We start from the raw sequence: 20,984 nt of genomic DNA, 5'->3' as shown, positions 1-20,984 counted from the left end.
TGTTTGTTTTCAATGCCCCTAGATGAAAATCTTCAGTTTTTGCTTTTTGTTTTGGATTAGCACAAATGCCTGATGGTTACATGTTTTGAGCTAGATGGCTGGAAGTAGGGAAATGGGGAACATTGTTCATTCACTGTTCTCCACAGGACTTTCACTTTCTCTCGATGTTTTTGTCCCACTTTTCACTGTTATCCTTTCTTACATCTCTCAGTCTCTAAGAAGAGAGACTGTTTGGGTGGTACAAATAGGCAGCCTTCTGCATTTTCCTAGAAACTCTCAAAAAGTACAGATTCCTGGGCTCGACCTAGGGATCCTGATTCAGCACATCTGGGATGGGTCTAGATATCTGTATTTTTTTTAATACCTTCCCTGGCTCATGCACACATTCAGTTTCCGGCACTACCAAGAAATTACTAGTTTCCTGAGGAGGAGGTAACTATATAAGATAAAGCAGATGTAGGAGGCTCAGGACTGGGCAAATGACTGGGTACAGAAAGAACAAAGAGGAAGGAATCAAAACTGTCTACTAGGTTTTAAGCCTGAGTTGACTCCCAGAGTGATAGTGCCATTAGCATAAAAAGGAAAGTGATCAGAGGGGGTAGGTTTTACTTTCTTCCTGATTTTTACATCCAGATATTGTACTAAGTGCCACTCCCACAAAATATTACTAAAGTGCTCTTTTTGTAGAAAGATTACTAATAAGAATGATGTTAGATACAATAGAATGATGAATAAATAGATGTGTAAATACATTTTCAGGCTGGAGAACTAGTATTTATATGCACAAACAAAACAATCTATTCACTTTAAACAACTTACAAAGGTAATTAAAAAGCATATATAGAGCATTCTAAAACTAAATGTGAGTAAACTACTGGTGGGAAGTTCCTGCTTTCCTTTCAATCAAGTGTCTTAATTTTGCAAATGTAAAAGAGCAACATTCAAGTATACAATAACTCTTATACTTACTACATTTGAACACAAATGCAAAGAAAAAAAATCAACCAAAACCCACAACAGTATCTACAGCTATTTATGTCTTATATCCTTACTAAAATATTGCTATTCACACATTTCAATTTCTATTAATAGAACAGCCTGATGACTCATTTTGTACACTGACAGTCTAATGAGGATGTTTAGATATGTAATATCTATGATGACCATTAATAGCTCCTTCGCATTAAAATACATTTTTGGGGAAATAGTTCTAGGAAAATACTGATTTTTTTTCTTTTTAAAAATTCAGGTATAATTTACATGCAGTATTTTTTACCCTTTTTAGTGCACAGTTCTGTGAGATCTGACGAATGCATACAGACACACAGCCACCATCACAGTCAAAATACAGAACAATTTCATTATTCCTCAAAGTCTCCTCCAACTCATTTAAAGTCAAGTCCTACCTTCCCCCAGCCTTCAGCAGTGAGTGATCTGTTTTTTCTACATATAGTTCAGGATTGGTGCCAGTGGAAAAAAGTAATCTGAAATACAGATCTCAGGCCTGACATGATGAAAATCTAATGCCACAGCTATTGTCTCTCACAACTGTCACTCATCATGTTTTAATTTCACAGTTTTGATTTAATCTTTTCTAAATACGGCACTAGATAAGTACAGAACAAGATAACAAGAATTCCCAGCAAAGGAGCCAGGTTGGCATTAGCACTATCCCCCTTTCGCCACCTCCCCAACCTTTTGAGTTTTATTCTTTGTGACATTGCATCTCTAGGACACTGCTTTGTATGTTCACAAGGACCAGAGCTTCTGTACTAGCTCAGAAGCTTAACAGGAATCACAGCTTTGATTTCAGGGTGACTTCTTCACTTTTCTTATCACGCCAACTAGGATGCTTTTACCAGCCATCTTAAGTTGTAATGCACAGTGAAATTGTATTTGAAAAAAAGAATAAACATTTTCAATGATGTACCCTCAGATCCCCCCCTTTTCTAACATATATAGTTAAAAATACTGTTTTCAGCCATGGATTATATTCTTTTTCTTCTCATGAAGCCTCCTTTAAAAAATAAACCCTATATTGAGTTAGAGTTTACATACAATAAAATGCACCCATACTGCGTGTACCATCTTGACAAATGTATATACTTGAGTAAACCATCACTACAAATAAGAGCATCTCCCCCCTCAAAGCCTTCCTAATACACTTTTCAGTCAATCCTACCTCCACTCCCAATCTCAGGCAATTGATCTGCATTCTAACATGATAGATTAGTTTTACTTTTTCCAGAATTTCCTACAAACAGCATGTATTCTTTTGGGTCTGGCTTATTTACTTAGCATAAATTTATGGAGATTTGTCAGTGTTGTTGCATGTATCTGTAACTTGTTCTTTCTTTTCCCCTCTGAGAAGTATTCCATTTTATGGATATACCATTTGTTTATCCATTTGCTTGTTGAGGGACATTTGGGTTGTATCCATTTGGGGGCTGTTATGAGTAGAGCCACTATGGACCTTTGTGTATAATTCTCTGTGTAATATATTCCTTTTTCCTGGGCAAAGTTCTAAGAGCAAATGGCTGAGTTGTATGATTAGTACCCATTTAAGCTTTTAAGAAACTACAACCTGTTTTCTAGAGTGATTGCATCATTTTACATTCCCACAAGTAATATATGAGAATTCAAGTAGCTTCGTATCCTCAGCGCCACTTGGCTTTGTCAACTTTTTAAAATTTTAGCCATTCTAGTGGGTTTATAGAGCTGTCTCATTGTGATTTTAATTTGCAGTTTTCTGAAGACCAAGGACATCAAACAATTTTTTCATGTGCTTATTGGCCCTTTGGATAGCTTCTTTAATAAAATGTCTGTTCAAATCTTTTGCCGATATTGTTTTGGATTGTTATTTTCTTACTGAGTTGTGAAAGTTCTTCATATATTCGGAAAACCAGCCCTTTATCAGATATATGTATTACAGATATTTTTCCTACCTTTTGGCTTGTCATTTCATTTTTTTAATGGTGTCTTTCAAGGAGCAAAAGTTTTTAATTTTGAGAAAGTTCAATTTATCAATTTCATTCTTTTATGACTTGTATGCTTTATGCCCTAAGAAAGCATTGCCTATCCCAAGTTTGCCATGAACATTTATGCTTTACTCAAGAAGTTTTATGATTTTAGCTCTTATATTTAAGTCTCTGATCAATATCCAGTTTTATATATATATATATATATATATATTTTTTTTTTATATATATATTTTTTTGCGGTATGCGGGCCTCTCACTGTTGTGGCCTCTCCCGTTGCAGAGCACAGGCTCCGGACGTGCAGGCCCAGAGGCCATGGCTCACTGGTCTAGCCGCTCCGCGCCATGTGGGATCTTCCCGGACCGGGGCATGAACCCGTGTCCCCCGCATCGGCAGGCGGACCTTCAACCACTGCACCACCAGGGAAGCCCTCCAGTTATATTTTTGTTTACGGTATAAAGTACGTGTTGAGGTTCATTTCAAGTAGTATTTGATTAAAAGATAAACTTTGTTGAAAATCAATTAACAATATCGTTTGAGCCAATTTTTTAAAATTTACTGTTGATTATATTGAAATATATGTGTATAGAATGGAATCATGGAATCATATATACTGATTCCAGTAACAGACTGCCTAAACTACTCTAGCTTTATAGTAAATGTTGAGATCAGTCAATAGAAGTCTTGAAATGTTATGCTTCTTTAACAAAAGTGTTTTCTAGGTTGTTTGCAACCTCATGTAAACTTAAAAATAATTGACTTTAAATTTCTACAAAAAGCCTGCTGAGCTATTGATTAAGATTTCATTAATTAATTTGAGGAGAATTTCCATCTTAACAATACTGAGTCTACTAATCTATGAATCCAGTATATCTTTCTATTTACCTAAGTCTTTTAAAACTTCTTTCATTAGTATCTTGAAATTTTTAATGTACAGGTATTACACATATTTTGTTAATTTTATCCCTAAGTATTTCATGTTTTTCTGTGCTGTTGTGAATATAATTTTTCTTTAATTTCACTTCCAGAGGATAATGACTAGCATGTAGAAATGCAATTGCTTTTTTATATTAACCTTGTATTCTATAACTTTGCTAAATTCACTTGTCACAGTAGTTTATTTGTGGATTCCTTTTAATTTTCTATTTCTATAATCATGTTATTTGTAAGTACAGCGTTACTTCTTCCTTCCCAATCTTGTCTTTTACTTCTTTTCCTTGCCTTATTGCAAAGGCTAGGTCCTCTAGTCAAGGTTGAATATATGTGGTGAAAGCAGACATCCTTGCATTTTTCCTAGTCTTTGTGGGGAAATACTCAGTATTTCAATATGAAGTATGATGTTACCTGTAGGTTTTTTATAGTTGCCCTTCATTAGACTGAGGATACTCCTTTCTTTTCTATTTGCTGAGAGTTTTACTATAAGTGGATATTGAATTTTGTCAAATACCTTTTTGGCATCTACTGAAGTTATCACATGGTCCTTGGCCTATGGAACTTACATTCTAATGGAGAAAATCAGATTACAAACTAATAAATAAATATATAATATATTCATTGAGAATAAGTGCTATAGAGAGATGTAAAAAAGGCCTAGATGATACATTGTTATTTGCAGAAGATGGTAAAAAAAAATGCTTTCTAGACATTTGAGTGAAGACCTGGAGGAAGTGAAGGAGAATACCATGAAAATATCTCGGGGAACAGCATTCAGATGGCAAAGAAAACAGCATGTACAAAAGAGCTTGGTGTGTTTGAGGAATATCAGGGAGGCCAAGGGGGCTGCAGTGGAGTGAGAGAGGAGCACAGGAAATGAGGTCAGAAAGGTAGGAAGCCCAGCTCATAAAGGGCTTTTAGGAGAATGAACTTTGGAATGAATGAAATAGGAAGTCATTTTAGGATTTTGAACATTAAAAAGATACAATGTGTCTTGTATTTTAGAAGGATCACTCTGATATGGGAAATAAATTATAGGAGGCAAGGGTTGATGTAGGTAGACCAGTTAGGAGGTTATTACAATTGCCCAGATGAAAGACTGGACCAGTATGGTAGCAGTGAAGCTGAAGAGAAGTAGTGGGGTTCTGGACATATTCTGAAGGCAGAGCTGACAATATACCCAATGGATTGGAAGTATTCTGTAAAGAAGAGCCAAACTCAGATCAATTTAATTCCAAACCTATACTTTCTCTAAGTATAGGAAAAAAATCTGTTTAAAGAAGAAAAAGGGAGAAAAAACCCACACAGTTGGTATGCTTAAAAACTGTAAGAAACTAAGTTGAAACTCATGGTCACTGGTGAATCCAAACCATTTTAATCACCCCAAATATTTTCAATCTAAATGGCTCATGGTGTCTGCCTAAAGTAAATTCAATGTTATGAAAAAATGTAATATACAGGTTGTATGTTGATTTGTGAATGCTTTAGAGTTCTGAGCATATAAAAATACTTTACTTAAAGTTTGGAAAATAACTAATAATAGAGTAAAATGAGAATCATAGCAATCCTACAAAATATGAGAAGAACAACTATTAGTCCTACTATTCTATAGGTTATAAATTTAAAAACGAGATAAATATATGGCCAAATCTAATGAGTCAGAGACTAGGATCAGAGTCTACTGATTCGAATTCTAGCTCAGTTATACTCTTTGATCAATTGCTGACTGCTGCTCAGGGCTGCCTATCATTTCTGCCAATTTTAATGAAGGATATCAAATATCAATATCTTTAATACCCATGACATATGTCCTGAAACCTCAATAGATGACTATGAGAAGATTCTACATGTTAGCTCATTTAGTAAGATCCACAAAATGACAGCTCAGTGAAGTACAAAGAACTTGGACAAACCAATTTCTAGGAAAACTATGATCTGTATCAGTAACTCTAAGTATTTTAAAACATCTAATGCTACTACAATTGTGTAGATTTATTTTGCAATGGCAAAATATGTCCAAATATGTGTGTGTTGCTGGTAGTGGAGTGAGGGGGATGTTTAGAAATCCACACAGAAAGAACATTTGCAAACACATTTAAACAAAGCAGGGTTGAGAACTGTAATTTTTACTTCTTTGATGCTGAGCATGCATTTCCCCTAAAATTAAAAATTAAAAATTAAAAAAGAGAGGGCTGTAGAATTTATCTGTACCAAAGCAATTGGGATGTGTGGATTCTTTTATTCCACTGTAAATATTTTGCATACGTTTAGAGCAAGCACCAGTAATTAGTCCATAATTGTAACTTGTCACTCTTAAACACAAGAGCTGTGTATATTTGGAAAGATTAAGGATAACTAGGTTAAGTAATTCTCAGAGCCTTGTTTATCAAAGCAAAGATGGCTAGCAAGACTCTTATTGTTTACTTGATATGATATAAACATATTTTATTAAATAGTGAAGACTACATAGTTTAAAATTTTATAAAGAAAGCTTTTTACCTAATTTTGGGGAAAATTAAAGGAGAACATTTCTTTCCAAGGCTGAATTTTTTTTTTTTCTTGGCCACGCCACACAGCATGAGGGATCTTAGTTCCCCAAGCAGGGATTGAAACTGCGCATCCTGCAGTGGGAGCACAGTCTTAACAAATGGACCGCCAGGGAAGTCCCTAAGGCTGAAATTTTAACCTTCTTTATATTACCTAATAATGTGCCACATACAATTTGATACTTGATCATTTTTTTCTGTAATCAATCATGACTCATTACATCAATACACACACATATATTTTAGTATTAAAATGGATCTTCTTGGTTATTCCTTGAAACTATTCAGGAGGTAGTATTTCTATTTTACAGACAGAGGTATAATTATTTAAATGTGGTACAACAAGCTAAAAATCACACAAACAGTAGAATGAGTACCAGAACATGATTCACTAATTTTAGATTTACAGATCAGTGAGCCCCAAATGTCTCTGTTTCTGGGCTGTTCTTTTGGCAAAGATGTTTGCTGAATCTGCTGATGGAGAGATTACAAATGCACATTCTATACTGGTGTATATTGAGAGTGGAATAAATTGTTAGTGGGAAGGATCTCCTTTTCCAAATAAAATGCAGGCTTCTAAGAACAAGCAAAATTGGGATTCATGTAATTCTGGAATATCAGAATAGGCAGAATAAATAAAATAATAAGCAAAGTTTCTTAGTGACTTTTCTAACCTTTGTGCTGATTTAACATCAAATTCATTTTGCTAAACAACTTTGGAAAACTTACTAACCAGTAGAAATGTGAATTATAGCTCTTCCTCAATGAAGTAACAAATTAACATTGCCCAGGTAGTAAATTTCAATAAAATCCATTTAAAATTGGAAAAGATAAGCCCTTTTGGAAACTGCTTATTCAGCCAACAAGGGCATTGAACATCTATTTTATGTCCATCAGTGGTTTAGAGTGATGAAGAAATATGAGAGATAAAATGAAATTGTTTTTGCCCTCAAAGGATTTATAATCTAGTTAGTTCTTAGTGACGGTTTTGCTTCAGATTGGTAGATAAAAGCTTTAGGTGCGTCTTGATACCCTTCTTTAGAGAACCAAATTTTGTCAGAATCACAGGACTCCTTCAGACAATACCATGGAATAAATAAACAATATTGAAAACATTTGCTTCAAACAAGGTTCTTATTTTATTCAGTGAGTAAAGATTCCACATACCTGTTTGAAATATCTCAGTGTGGAAGAAGCCTTGACCAGCCAGGTGGCCTACGTGAACTTCTTCACCCTTAGAAAGAAAAAAACATTGAGTAATATTGGTTCTGCTACCTGGTGCTGGCCAGGAACACATGAGACAATGTGCAATTGTACACCAAGGACTCCAATGTCACTAACAAAGAGATTCCCAAAATATCAAAGAGGAAAGCTTTTAAGTTTTAGGAAAACAGCTTAAAAATAAAATTTGACTAACTATACAATCTTATTGGACATTCTGCCCAATCATCTCTCCTAATCCCTACATAGTCCGAAATGCTTCCTCTTGTTCTTTAGAAGGAAAAAAAATAATCATTTTTTGGTTCCAAACTTTTGGTAAAAATTACCTAGAGACTGGTAAAGGTTTAATCTGTTAGATTTCTTATATGTAATCCTGACTCATGATCATTATGCTGAATATCAATTGCACTTCAATAATCATTTATTGTCCAAGTTCGAGGTACAATTCACTGTGCTAGACATGGAAAGAAACACAAACATTAACCTATATTTGATGTCCAGATGCTTACCATCTAGCAGAGATAATCCCATAAATTCTATAAAGTTGAATTTATACTAAGATGTACCTGAAAACTGCACTTTTGAATATGTTACTGTCAAACTAAATAGACTAATATTACTTTTATCATTAAAAATTGAATGAGGACTGAAGGGAAAACAGTTTTTAGAGCTTGCTCATTGTTTATATGCCATAAAAAAATTATATATATGTTTAAATATATATATATATATATATATATATATATATATATATACACACACACACACAGATATTTTGGTGAAAACAGATTTGAAAATATTCTCTTATGTTAGTGAAACAATCTCCTATTGAATTCAAAATATGGAGGAAATTATGTATAGAATAAATCAGTTTTAGGGCTTCCCTGGTGGCACAGTGGTTGAGAATCTGCCTGCCAATGCAGGGGACACAGGTTCGAGCCCTGGTCTGGGAAGATCCCACATGCCACGGAGCAACTGGGCCCGTGAGCCACAATTACTGAGCCTGTGCGTCTGGAGCCTGTGCTCCGCAACAAGAGAGGCCACGATAGTGAGAGGCCCGCACATCGCGATGAAGAGTGGCCCCCGCTTGCCACAACTAGAGAAAGCCCTCACACAGAAACAAAGACCCAACACAGCCATAAAATAAATTAATTAATTTAAAAAAAAGAATAAATCAGTTTTAGGACCTAGAAAATGAGAGGGGAACTTTTTCTAAGTCAATTTAAGAAATTCATAAACTGCTATAAAAGCTAATAATACTCAATAAAATTTTGGCGGCCAAATAGGAGTTTCCATGATTTGCCTAAATCTGCTCAATCTAAACCATTTAAAAGATATCTATCTTCAGATATTTTATATAAACCTAATATCTATAGTTTTAGGGTGCTTGCTATAAGAGCTAAAATGATGAAAAATTGAGATTAGACTTCTAGATAATGGACCAAATATAGGTACTTGTGTTTGCTTCCTTTCTATAATATCATCAAAATGATAGAGAGTGATTTAAAAAGAACAAATCCATAAAGACAAAGAGGATGGAAGAGGAGTCAATACAAGAAAATTCTAGAAACTGAGAAGCAGACTCAGAAGTGGTAACTGCCTATTAAAACTTTAGAAAGCAACTGTGGGGAAAGTCAAGAAGCAAATTAATTTACATTTCAGATTTTCTGAGGGCTCAAAATTATTGGCACTAGGTGATTTTGAACTGTGTTAAATGTGAGGCTACAAACAGGAGAATGGGTTGAATGTCAGTGGGATGCAGTTGGACACTTCCCCCCACAGAGCTCTCTCCCTACCTGTAAAATGGACCACTTGAGCATTCCTAATTAGTACAGAAGATCACAGGTTTATTCTAAAGAGGAGTTTTGAAAAGAAGGACACTAGGCAAAATCGTAGTTACTGGTACCTTGCTAAAAAGTAGAATTAAGTGAACTTTAACATATGGAATTCTAAGAACACCCATCTTGTCTTCTCACACTTGGTTCCTAAAGTGCTCGCTTCCACCCACTACTTCCTAGGCCTAGGAATGGAAAAGTCACCTCTGGGGAATCTGATCAGCCCTAGGATCCTGACATCAGGGTTCCTTCAATGACATGAGTCACCCAAATCACCCACCAAAAGCAAAGCCCCCCTCAGCATACTGTACCCAGAAGTGCTCAGAGCTTCCCATCAGCTTTCTAGTCCCCCCACTCTTAGAAAACCAGAGGTCACTCAATATTTGAGGGGAGCCTCTGTGTGAAAGACAAAGATGGAAACAATCAGATAAAAGCAGCATTGAAGAGATGAACATAGGCAAGGGAAGAAAACGCAAATACTGTCTTTCGTATCCCAGATCGACAAGAGGTAGTATGGCAGCCATAAATTAGAACAGGGTGACTGACTATCTATCTATCATCTATCTAACTATTTATCTACCTTCCTATCTATCTATCATCTATCTCATCTCTAAGGAGAACAAATAAAGAGCTCCTAAAAATTCAAATTATGAGAGTAGAAATTTAAAACAAAAATAATAAAAGGGTTGAAATACAAAGAGATAAGTTGAGGACATCTCTCTGAAAGTGGAGGAAAAAGACAATGAGAGGATAAGAAGGAAGAAATGATTTTGAAATCAGAGGACTACAGACCATCCAGGAGGTCCAATATCTGAGTAACAGAAATTTAAGAAACAGAAGTAAGAGAAAATGGCTAGAAGAAAATAATCAAATAAGTAAATCAAGAACATTTTGCAGAAATGAAAGATTTGAATTCCCCCATTAAAAGGGATTACCAAGTATGCACAACAAAGATTACTAAATCTTCCAGTGGTTTTTCTGGGGGGGATGGGGGGTAATTTTTTGCCATATTCCAGTATAATGTGCTTATATTGCTGCTTCTTGATTTTGCAGCTTTAGGTATTATCTATTGACTCCCTAACGTGACAGATGTAGATTTAGTGTTGTTTCACCGTTACCTGTCTTCATCTGTCTCTCTCTTCTCATCCTCAAATCCACCTAATATATTTATATTGCAATTTTGGTTAAATCAATATTTACATTATTATGACTATGTACAAGCTATTCACAGCTGATCCCTGTAGCATTTTATAATTTCTTTTCTTCTTTCCTGCATAATTTTTTGTTTTCCTTAGAGTCGGTCTTTGTCTTGTTTCTTCATTTGTGAAATTGGGAAGTTTGTGGTTTGACCTACTTCAGATACAGAGATTCAGACATTGTCATTAAGAAACGATGTCACTCCTTTGATCTGCTCTGTTTTCTTCTGAGTTACCTTCGTTCTCAGGCAGGCAATCCCAGCAAACATACTCTAAGTAGCTCCAGACTTATATGCTAATGGTTTAGAAACCTCAGCAGATAAAGGGAGGTTTTTTTCTCAGTAGCTCCAGTGAGGGAAGCAATCTCTTGCCCAAGAGGATGTGCTATTCTTTTTGTTTTCTTGAGTCAACACTTTAGCCAGTGGTGATGTCAGTTTTATCTGAGCCTCATGGATTGAGAATGAGCAGAGTCTGGTCAGACAAAAAAAAGATAATAGGCTTGGAAAATTTTTAATGAATTTTGTATTTGCATCTATAACTATAGTATAACTCAAACTCAAAAAAGTCTTAGGATTGCACAGGCCAGAAAGGACAAGAGTTCATTTAATATTTTCCTCTGATGTAATCAGGATCATAACCAAATTAGTCCAGATTTACCACCAAAATTCACTAATGTTAAGCTCTCTATAATTGATGCCTTCAGGTTAAGGAAGTATTATATAAGTTTTTGAGTTTAAACAGCATTATAATTTTAGAGTTTATTCAGGAATATTGTACTAATAGTCAAAGAGCAGAAATTGCTATATAATTTAAAATTAAGACAATATGAATTTATGACAAATTTTAGTACTACCAACATGTTTATATGCAGTTTACTTGATCTTTTTTCTTTTTCTTTTTTCTTTTTTTATTTTTTTTTGCGGTACACGAGCCTTTCACTGTTGTGGCCTCTCTTGTTGCAGAGCACAGGCTCCGGACGCGCAGGCTCAGTGGCCATGGCTCACGGGCCCAGCCGCTCTGCGGCACGTGGGATCTTCCCAGACCGGGGCACGAACCCGTGTCCCCTTCATCGGCAGGTGGACTCTCAACCACTGCGCCACCAGGGAAGCCCCGCTTGATCTTTTAAATGTTGTATTTAATATTATTTTTGATGAGTATTGTGACCTACACAACCTGTTATGAGGCAACCGTTGGCTATAGGAAATTTAGTATTTAGGCTATCCTACTGCTCTGTAAGACTTCAGCCAAACAATTCCTGTTTGGTAGAAATAATTGCAATTTTGGTTTCCAAGGAGGTAAGGCCATCTTCATTTATTCCCTCTTTTTTGGTAATATATTTTTTTAGCAAACCAAAAGTCCTTAGCTGTCCTTCAACTACCTTGCACTGTAAGAAGTAAAGAGTATTGATTGGGGAAAACCCCCAAAATTCCATGCTAACAAAATTATTTCAAAAGTAATGAACAGTGCCGAGTTCAGAGAGACCCTTTTAGTACTGATGTATACCAATCTTTAGTGTTGTCATATTTATATTTGTCTTAGTATTATTTTATTGTCTCTCTGCAATATGACTATGTTTACATCTAAGCTTACAAGTCAAAATACTCATTATGCATTTATTTAACAATGTTAGAGAACTATGATGACCACTTTTAGTTTATGACAATACAACTCTGCCATTTGCAAATAGTGATAATAACAATAGCTAACATTAATCCTCACAAAACCCCTACAAGTCAGACACTGTTATTATTCCCAGTATACTGGTGAGGATACTGAAAAAGAGGATAGACACTTACTAAGAAATTTATGACTAAGTGGTTAGAACCCAGCTAGTCTACACAAGGTAAAAACTGTACGAACATAATGACAGCATTGCATGGATCATGACAGCCTGCCTATTTCTAGTGTAGAATACGGGAAGAAGAAAGACTCCAACATGAATTTTGAATGGCATATGCAAAAAGCCAAGAGTCAATAAGTTGATAGAAGAGGTCATGTTGTGGTTTGTAAGTGGAATAGACTACTCATTGAGTCCACTGCTTAGGATTACACCTATAAAAATGGTAAAGATAAGGTAGTAAGGATCAGAGCCCACCATGAAGAAGAGTCTTTTTATAATTCGGGACAGAGAGAACGTTCTTTTGGTGTGCTGTCACTCATTCTCTCACTCTTTCTCCACACCATCTCCCCTCGAAACCTTTATTCTTTGAAAAAAAATTTTTTAATATTTTATCATAATATCTATTAAGTATACAAAAAGTACAGAGAATACCATAACACACATATACATACCCATCATTCAACTCCATCAAGTTCTTAAATTTTGCCTAACATTTTGTTTTAACATTAACATTACTTGTTCATTTTTAAAAATTATTCTTTTAAACTATGTGCTAGATTAGACAGTTTAAATAGTATATTTAAACTGACTTAAAGAGTAATAAAATGACTACTCATGTACTCTCCAGCAAGTTTAAAAGATAAAACATTACTCCTATCTTAGAAACCCCTGTGTTTCCCTCTCCAATGCTGATAGTTTGACAGAGTATAGAATTCTAGGTTGGAAAGAATTTTACCTCAGGATTTTGAAGGCACTGTTCCATTGCCTTCTGGCTTCCAGTGTTGCTGTTCAGACACCTGATGCCATTCTGATTCTTTATCCTTTGTATGTAACCTGCTTTTTGCTCTCTGTGGAAGCTCTTTGTCTGCAGTGTTTTGAAATTTCACAACAATGTCTCAGTGTGGCTTTATTTTTATCCATGTGCTGAGCAGTCTTTGAACCCTTCCACTCTGGAAATTCATGAACTTCTGCTCCATGAAATGTTATTAGATTACTTTTTTGACGATTACCTATGTTCCCTGCTCTTAATTTAAATTTTGGATGCGATGGGCTGGTGTCCTAACTTTTTAAACATTTTCTCTCATTTTTTTTTTTTTTTTATCTCTTTGCCTTTTTGCTGTACTTTCTGGGACATTTTCTTAATTCTATCTTTAAGCCCTTCTAATTTCTTTCTATCATGTTTATAATTTCCAATGGCTCCTATGAGATAATAGAAAAATATATGTATTGGTCTCTGCCCCTGGTTCCTGGCACAGAGCTCCTAAAACCCTTGTAATTTCCTACGTGATAAGAGCACTAGGAGCATCTCTTGTTCTAATGAGGTGACTCTAGGAAAGACAAAGCCATGATTAGAAGCTTTAGAGTTTTCAGCCCTGTCCCCCACTTCCCTAGAGAGGGCAAAGAGGCTGAAAATGGAGTTAATAATTGATCATGCCTACGTAAAGAAGCCTCCATAAAAATCCCAGTAGTAAGGGGTTCAGAGAACTTCTAGGTTGGTGAACACATCCACACCAGGAGGGTAATGTACCCCAAACTCCATGGGAACAGAAGCTCCTGCTCTCGGACGCTCCCAGACCTCACCCTGTGTATCTCTTCGTATGGCTGTTCATCTGTATCCTTTATCATATCCTTTCATAAACTGGTAAACATAAGTTAGTGTTCCCCTGAGTTCAGTGAGCTGCTCTAGTGAAATGATCAAGCCTGAAGAGGGGGTCATGGGAACCTTCAATTTGTAGACAAACTGGACAGAAGTTGTGGGTAACCTGGGAACCTACTACTTGTGATTGGCATCTGAAGTGGGGTGGGAGCAGTCTTGTGGGACTGAGCCTTTAACATGTGGCATCTGACACTATCTCCAGGTAGAATTAATTTAAAAAGTAGGACACCCAGTTGAAGTCATGGAGAATTGCTTGATGTGGGGAAAAACCTCCATGCATTTGGTGACCAGAATGTCAGAAGTGAAGTGTTCTATGTGAGTAGTAAAGGAGAGACACAGAAGGGAAAAATGGGGTGATTTTTCTTATACAGTGCCTTTTCCTCATCTGTTCTTTCACTAAAGTCTCAGATGCTTTTATGGCTACACTATCTTATTTATTTCTCTGAATATATAAATAACTTGAAAAATATTTTTCTCCTCTTTGTGTGGTCTCTATTTTCTTGGAAATGTTTTCTGTTTCTTTGTTTTGGTGACTCTTTCTCACATTCTTCAGTATCTTATAGTGATCCTTGTCCTAAGAATGGGGCATTAAAAATGTGTTCAGAGTTCCATATTCATGTCTTGGACTTATTGACTGTGAGCTTATTTTAAGATGTTTTGGCTAAACAATTTTATTGGGGAATCTCTGACATCTTGCCTATCAGTGTTTTTATGAGAGCTGGAAGATTCCCCAGAAGAGATTCTTCCTTTCTCCTCCCTTGCCTGTAAAATCTGACTGCTAACGTTTCAGAGTCAGGAGGATGGTGGGGGATGGTGGTATCTCAATAGCCAGTTTGTAAACATTTCATTTAATCCCTCTGTTTTCAGGGTGGTAGCCAGTTCTGTCCTCAGCTGTGCCCTGAGCCCTCCAGTCTAGAAACACTCTGTTCTATCCTTTCCAGGGGATAAACCTCCAGTGTTCTGCTGGGGTAGGAAAACAACAACCCCCTGGCTACAAAGAGCTGCAAGGCTCTGGGTAGCTAGGTCCTCCTTTTGTAGGCCTAACTTTACTCCCACTTCCAAAATGATCAGATACTAGCAATGCTGAGATATCAGTGAGTTTGGGGTATATACTGGATTGCTCTTTTTACTTTCTCTACTGTCATTTTAGAGTAGGAAGCTTCTTGAGTTCTGCTAAATTCATCTAGTTTTCTGAGTCCTATTTAGACTCCCCCCCCCCTTTTTTTTTTGTTCTTGGTGTTCTGTAATTTAAATACAAGTTTAGGTGTAGATTTCATTTGTCTTGCTTGGGGTTCCTTATGTTCCTGAATGTGAAGATTTGTATCTTTTCTCAATCCTAGCATATTCTCATTTACATCTTTAAAAATTATCTTCTACTAACAGTTTTAATGTACACAAAGCTGTGCACAATTCTGGGCAATTTCTTTAAAGTAACAAGCTAGCCCACTAATTCACCCTTCAGCTCTGTCTATAAACGGCTTTAAACTGAATGTGGAGCTTCTATTTTAATTATTATATAATTTCTAGAATCTATTTAGTTCTTCTAAAAATAATTACTTTAAATACATTAAACATGCTTATTATCTCATATTCTATAGCCTATAATATCAGCATCTTCAGCCTTTGCAGTTTTGATTCTGCTGTGGTGATGCCATTTTGTTTTCTTCTTCTTGTTTCTCCTGTTCAGAGTGGCCTCTTGTGTTATATGTTTTGAGATTTCTCATTTTGTACTCCTGTTCCTTGGAAATGTATCTGTAAGTACTCTTTGAGACCTGGATTTGAACCCCCTACATTTCCTTCTATCAGTGCTACCTGGGAACATTGTCAGCCTAGGACCACTTTGATGTAAATTTTTAGGTTGGGCATTTTGAGTGACACTGAGTATAAAGTTTGACCTAAACTCAGGTTGAGGGCTAGCTTGAGGTTAAATATTGTCAAGGAAGAATTCCCACCCTCATCCAGAGTTAAGATCAAGAGAGTCAAGTTTCTTTCTTTCTTTTTTTTTTTCCTTGTGGAGTGTTTTAATAATGACTTTTTACTTAGGTAATAGTAATGAGTGCTAATTATAGAAATTTGGACAGCCTAGAAAAACTAGAATAAAAAATTTATCCATAGACTTACCACATAAAGATAACATTGGTGAGTGCATCTACAGGACTCCTAGAGAGAGGGAGGCTGTTCCCGCTGAAGTTCCTTGCTCATCTGCAGGCGCATCCTCGTCATGTCTTCGAAGGGGCCCCAAGATGGCCGCAGGCGCAAGAGAACCAAGTTCGACAAAAACCAATACAAGATTCTTATTGAGGCTTTTGAAAGTGACGCTTACCCTGATATTAATGTCAGAATAGATCTGGCCAAGCGAACCCAGATTCCTGAGCCGAGAATCCAGGTCTGGTTTCAGAACAGGAGAGCTCGAGTTCTTCTGAAGAACACCCAGAAGGAAGAGGCACAACCCCCAGTTCCAGAACCTATTCAGGGAGGAGTTGGTGTCCTAGTTCCAGGATCCAGTCAAGGTGGACTCTGTGCCCCCATCAGCCCTTGCCAGCAGGGTCTTCTGGTGGCCCAGAGAGGTGCCAGTTCTTTTTCCTGGAAGCTGGAAGATGCTTCTGGTCAAGCTGTTTTTGGGGGGTATGCTGGTGGCCTGGGTGTGAATATGGCCTCGCCTGACCTGCAGACCCCAGCTAATGAGCCTTCTGGAGACCTCCACTCGTCTCTCTCCTCGGGTTTCAACCCCAAAGTTCTTAACACTACCCAACAGCGCTTCTCACAGCTGGAAGACCACAGTGCAGAGACTCATTTGGGAGACCCTGGACAGCTCCTGGCACATGGGAACTGGGACCTGCAGTGGTGCGGGCAGCATCCTCCCTCTGGAGAACAGCAACCATGGTGGAGCTGGCAGCCTCCGCCTGCTGTGGAGTCAGAGGTGGCACCCCAGCAACTGCTGTCCCAGAACCCGGAGGCCTGGGCGCCACCATGGTCCTGTTCGCCCCTTCTGCCCACTCCAGCATCTTCACCCCCTCAACCCTCTCTGTCCCAGAAGCCCTGTTCCCATACTGCTTCTCCTCAGCCCTATCCAGTGAAGGCACCTGCCAGCATCAGGAGCCGTTTCCATCCCTACATCTGAGAAAGGACCTTGGTGGGAGACCCTAGAGCACCACAGCCCTCAGCCGTTGCAGCAGTGGGAACAGCACTTGAAGCCTTTGCTACAGCAAAACAGTGGAAATAACCTAAGTAAGTGTGAGTTGATAGAAGACAGTTTAAATCAACTAGGGCTCATCTATACTTTCAATATTATGCAAAATTGAAAAGGGATTTGAAGATTTGTATATTTTGCCATGGAGAGGTCTCCTAGACATACTTCTCAGGAAATGAAGTTGTCAGGATGGAAGGGCATAAAGTCCATATCAGTGGATACGGAAGAGAGGCAGAGGACCAAAGGGGTTTCCTTAGATGTGAGGAAAAAGGATCTTTAAAAGTCCATCTATCCTGCCTTTTGTGGTTGATCAACATGGAGCACTTAAATTGTTCTATAAACCTTAGAAGGGACTGAGGGATAGGGTGAGGGCTGATTTGTAGAAATATACTCAAAAATCAATAAAGAATGAGGAGTCACTGTGAAAAAAAAAAAAAAGATAACATTGGTAATCATTGCTATCTTTCATTTGTCCCATTAATATTTATTTTTGTAATAAGTGTGCTTTAAAAAATTTTTTTAAATTTATTTTTATTTATTTATTTATTTATTTTATACAGCAGGTTAAGAGAGGCAAGTTTCTTTATTATTTTCTTTTTTCTTAGTTGTCTTATTGAGGGGAACAAATTTTAATTGTCGGAGGAGTGTCTCATAAAAGAATTTCTATATTGAATGGATCCTATCTCTTGTACTAAACCATTAAATCTGAAGTTCTAGACTCTTTAGAATTAGTAGATCACAGTCTGCCATGCACTGCCCCGCCCCACCCAAGAGCTGAGGAAATTAACAAACTTCCTGGTCTATATCACAGCCCTGTTCCATGGTTCATATTACTGTGAATCAGATCACATGAGTTATAAGGGAAGAAAGATGATCTCTAACCTTAACCAGCTTTATCTCAAAAAGAGATAAAAAACACATCTAAGTGCATACACAAATATACAAAGAACATATTTAAATTTAAGTATACGAGTATTATTAAGCATAAAGGAGGGAAAGACGGAGGCGACTGGTGGGGAAGGAAATCTATGACGTGAGCTGAACATACAGAGGCAACTGTGACAGTGTACCCAGCCTGGCTGTCTTCATTTACCCCTCAGCTGCATGCTGACAAAATATTCACTCCCTCTGGCAGCTGGAACATTTTTAGCAGTCTTGGAGTCCAGACATGCACACGTTTAGATCCTCAATTCTGTTCCTGATTGACAGTCCCTAAAATGAAAATCTCTGGAAATCTGGTCATTTATGAGTCTAATGTCTTATCAGAAAGAATTAAAAAGCAAAGCATATTGGTCCTTTTTTCCAGCCGATGTTATTCAACTGCATTCTTCTATCACACAGCCTTGAGATTTTATGGTGCTAAGCATGGACTTTTCCATTAACTCTAATGTTAATCTCTTTCTCAATGACCTCAAATGGTGGGGAAGAGCATCACAATCTTTGGAGTCATAGTGGTGGAGTTAGCTACTTGTAGGGAAACAATTTTATCTATAGAGGAGTTGGATTATTAGAGGGAAAAAAGGGCATTTATTTTTTGTTTTTCTTCCTTTTGCCTGACACAAGTTAGCAGAGTAGCCCAAGTTTGTAGGTGTGGATCTCTCGACCACTGTACTTTACATGCCCCACAAAACCTCCCAATCTCTCTTCCCATTCTCCTTCCCAGTACACTTTTCCATCTTCCATTCCAATTCTAGCGTGTGCATATGACTTAATAAGCTGAGTCTGTAATTTCCATGAAAATACAAAAGGCCAAGTGTAAGTAAGACACATATGGCAAACAAGGTAAGAAGAATTCTACTCGACATCACACAAGAAAAAATATAATGTAAGAAGGGGGAACCCTCAAAACATCAACATTTAAGAAGGTAAAAGGAGAAAAGCATTCAAAGGAGATTTCATAATATATCCATAAAATCTGGAGGAAGGCTCTAGTAATAGGTTCTGAAATAAATGCTGTTTCCAACAAGTGTTATAAAATGCTTTGAATTTGTAGTTAAAAACAATCTGCACTTCAATTCTAACTCATCACACATCACGAGTGTGTACGTGTGTAAATGGGAATAAAAATTCTAGAATCACTGGAGCAAACATTTCTAAAGTGAAAAGTATTAGTATTAAGCTCAGTCTCCTTTGAGATAAGACCAATAAGAGTTTTAAGCTAGTGATTTTGACAGGAAATTTTAGCTAGTTTGTGAGAAAAACACTTAAATTTTGGAGGGGTGATAGGCCAATAAAATTAAATGAAAAAATTTTCCATTTTCAGATAATTTTGTAGGACATGTATAGATGGAAATTATCAAATGAATTAATGTCTGTCTAAAATGTAATGGAAAACAAAAATACTGTGTTTTCGTCTACTTCCAATTCATAGTTCAAGTAATTAGTAGTTGAAATAAAAATATCTCATATATTTCTACTAAGTGTGATACTGATTAACAAATATTTTCTGAACAGTTTCTTCACTTCCAGCTCAGCACAAGCAACATTCTGCATGTATGTGTTGCTTGTGTTTGCATGTTACTATCAGTGATACTTGCGCAAAGGCCACTGTCAACTATATACTCTCTCCCAGGCATGTAGACAGACTGCAAATGGAAGGTCATGCATATCTGTGCAGTGACAAAAAATTGTGTGTTTGTGTGATTTCATGCGTAATTTATAAGCATGAGGTAGAACTTAATGTATTGTGTAATATTTCGAAAGTTTAAAGTGTTGCTATTTCTAAATTCAGTTTGCTGGAATTGTCAAAATACTTGTTATTGGAGACTGTATAAAATTTCAAAATAGCTCATTTTGAGTTATCTTCAAGAAAAACACACTTTTCTACTTCAACAATGAAAGTAACCCAACATCATTGTAATTAAATATTGTTATGTTTATAATACTTTTTATGTTAATCATGAGCTGGCCAGCTGATGGTGAACTGGCTAGTATTTCTGTGTGAGGATGCCAAGAACAAAATTTCATAAGGCCTTTACCTCTCAATGAAAAATAATAGTTTTTTTTTTTTTTATCAAGAATGTATTTGGGGGTATTTGAAGATCAGGAATTTGTAATTCAAATAAATCTTTAGTTCTTTCTTTTGAGATGTAAAATTATCATTAATAATCATTATTATTGATACTAAAAAAGACTGTATCTTGGGCAGTTGTCTGGTTTATAAACTAGATACCAGATCCGAATATCTTATGCCCAACCTTCTCAACTACAACCCCCAAAGCTGCCTGAAACAGTTAAACAAAAATTTTCACAGGTCAAATTCTGTGTACCTTCCAGTGCGATATAAAGAGGTATGTTATGTCCATGGTGTGTTAGAGCTGGTGCAGACTGACTCTTGAGAACCAATGTGGGTGTTTTCTAACCCCACATTCAGTGACATCATACTGATAGTTCGAATCAGCCCTGGCAAGAGGAGTTATACCACAGAAATGGGAAAACACTATAAATCCGGTCTTCTTACCCTGGAGTATCAGCTGTTAAACATTGACCTGCATATCACTATTTAGGGGGGAAAAACGAAAAGAAAACATGGATGTGGTTTTAGTTGTAGGAAGGCAATGGAATTTGGAACTGGAGTTTAGAATGACT

This window comes from Grampus griseus (genome assembly GCF_964374135.1).
Source record: "Grampus griseus genome assembly, chromosome: 3".
In the NCBI taxonomy this organism is placed as follows: Eukaryota; Metazoa; Chordata; class Mammalia; order Artiodactyla; family Delphinidae; genus Grampus; species Grampus griseus.
Note: the sequence above shows the minus strand (reverse complement) of the source record.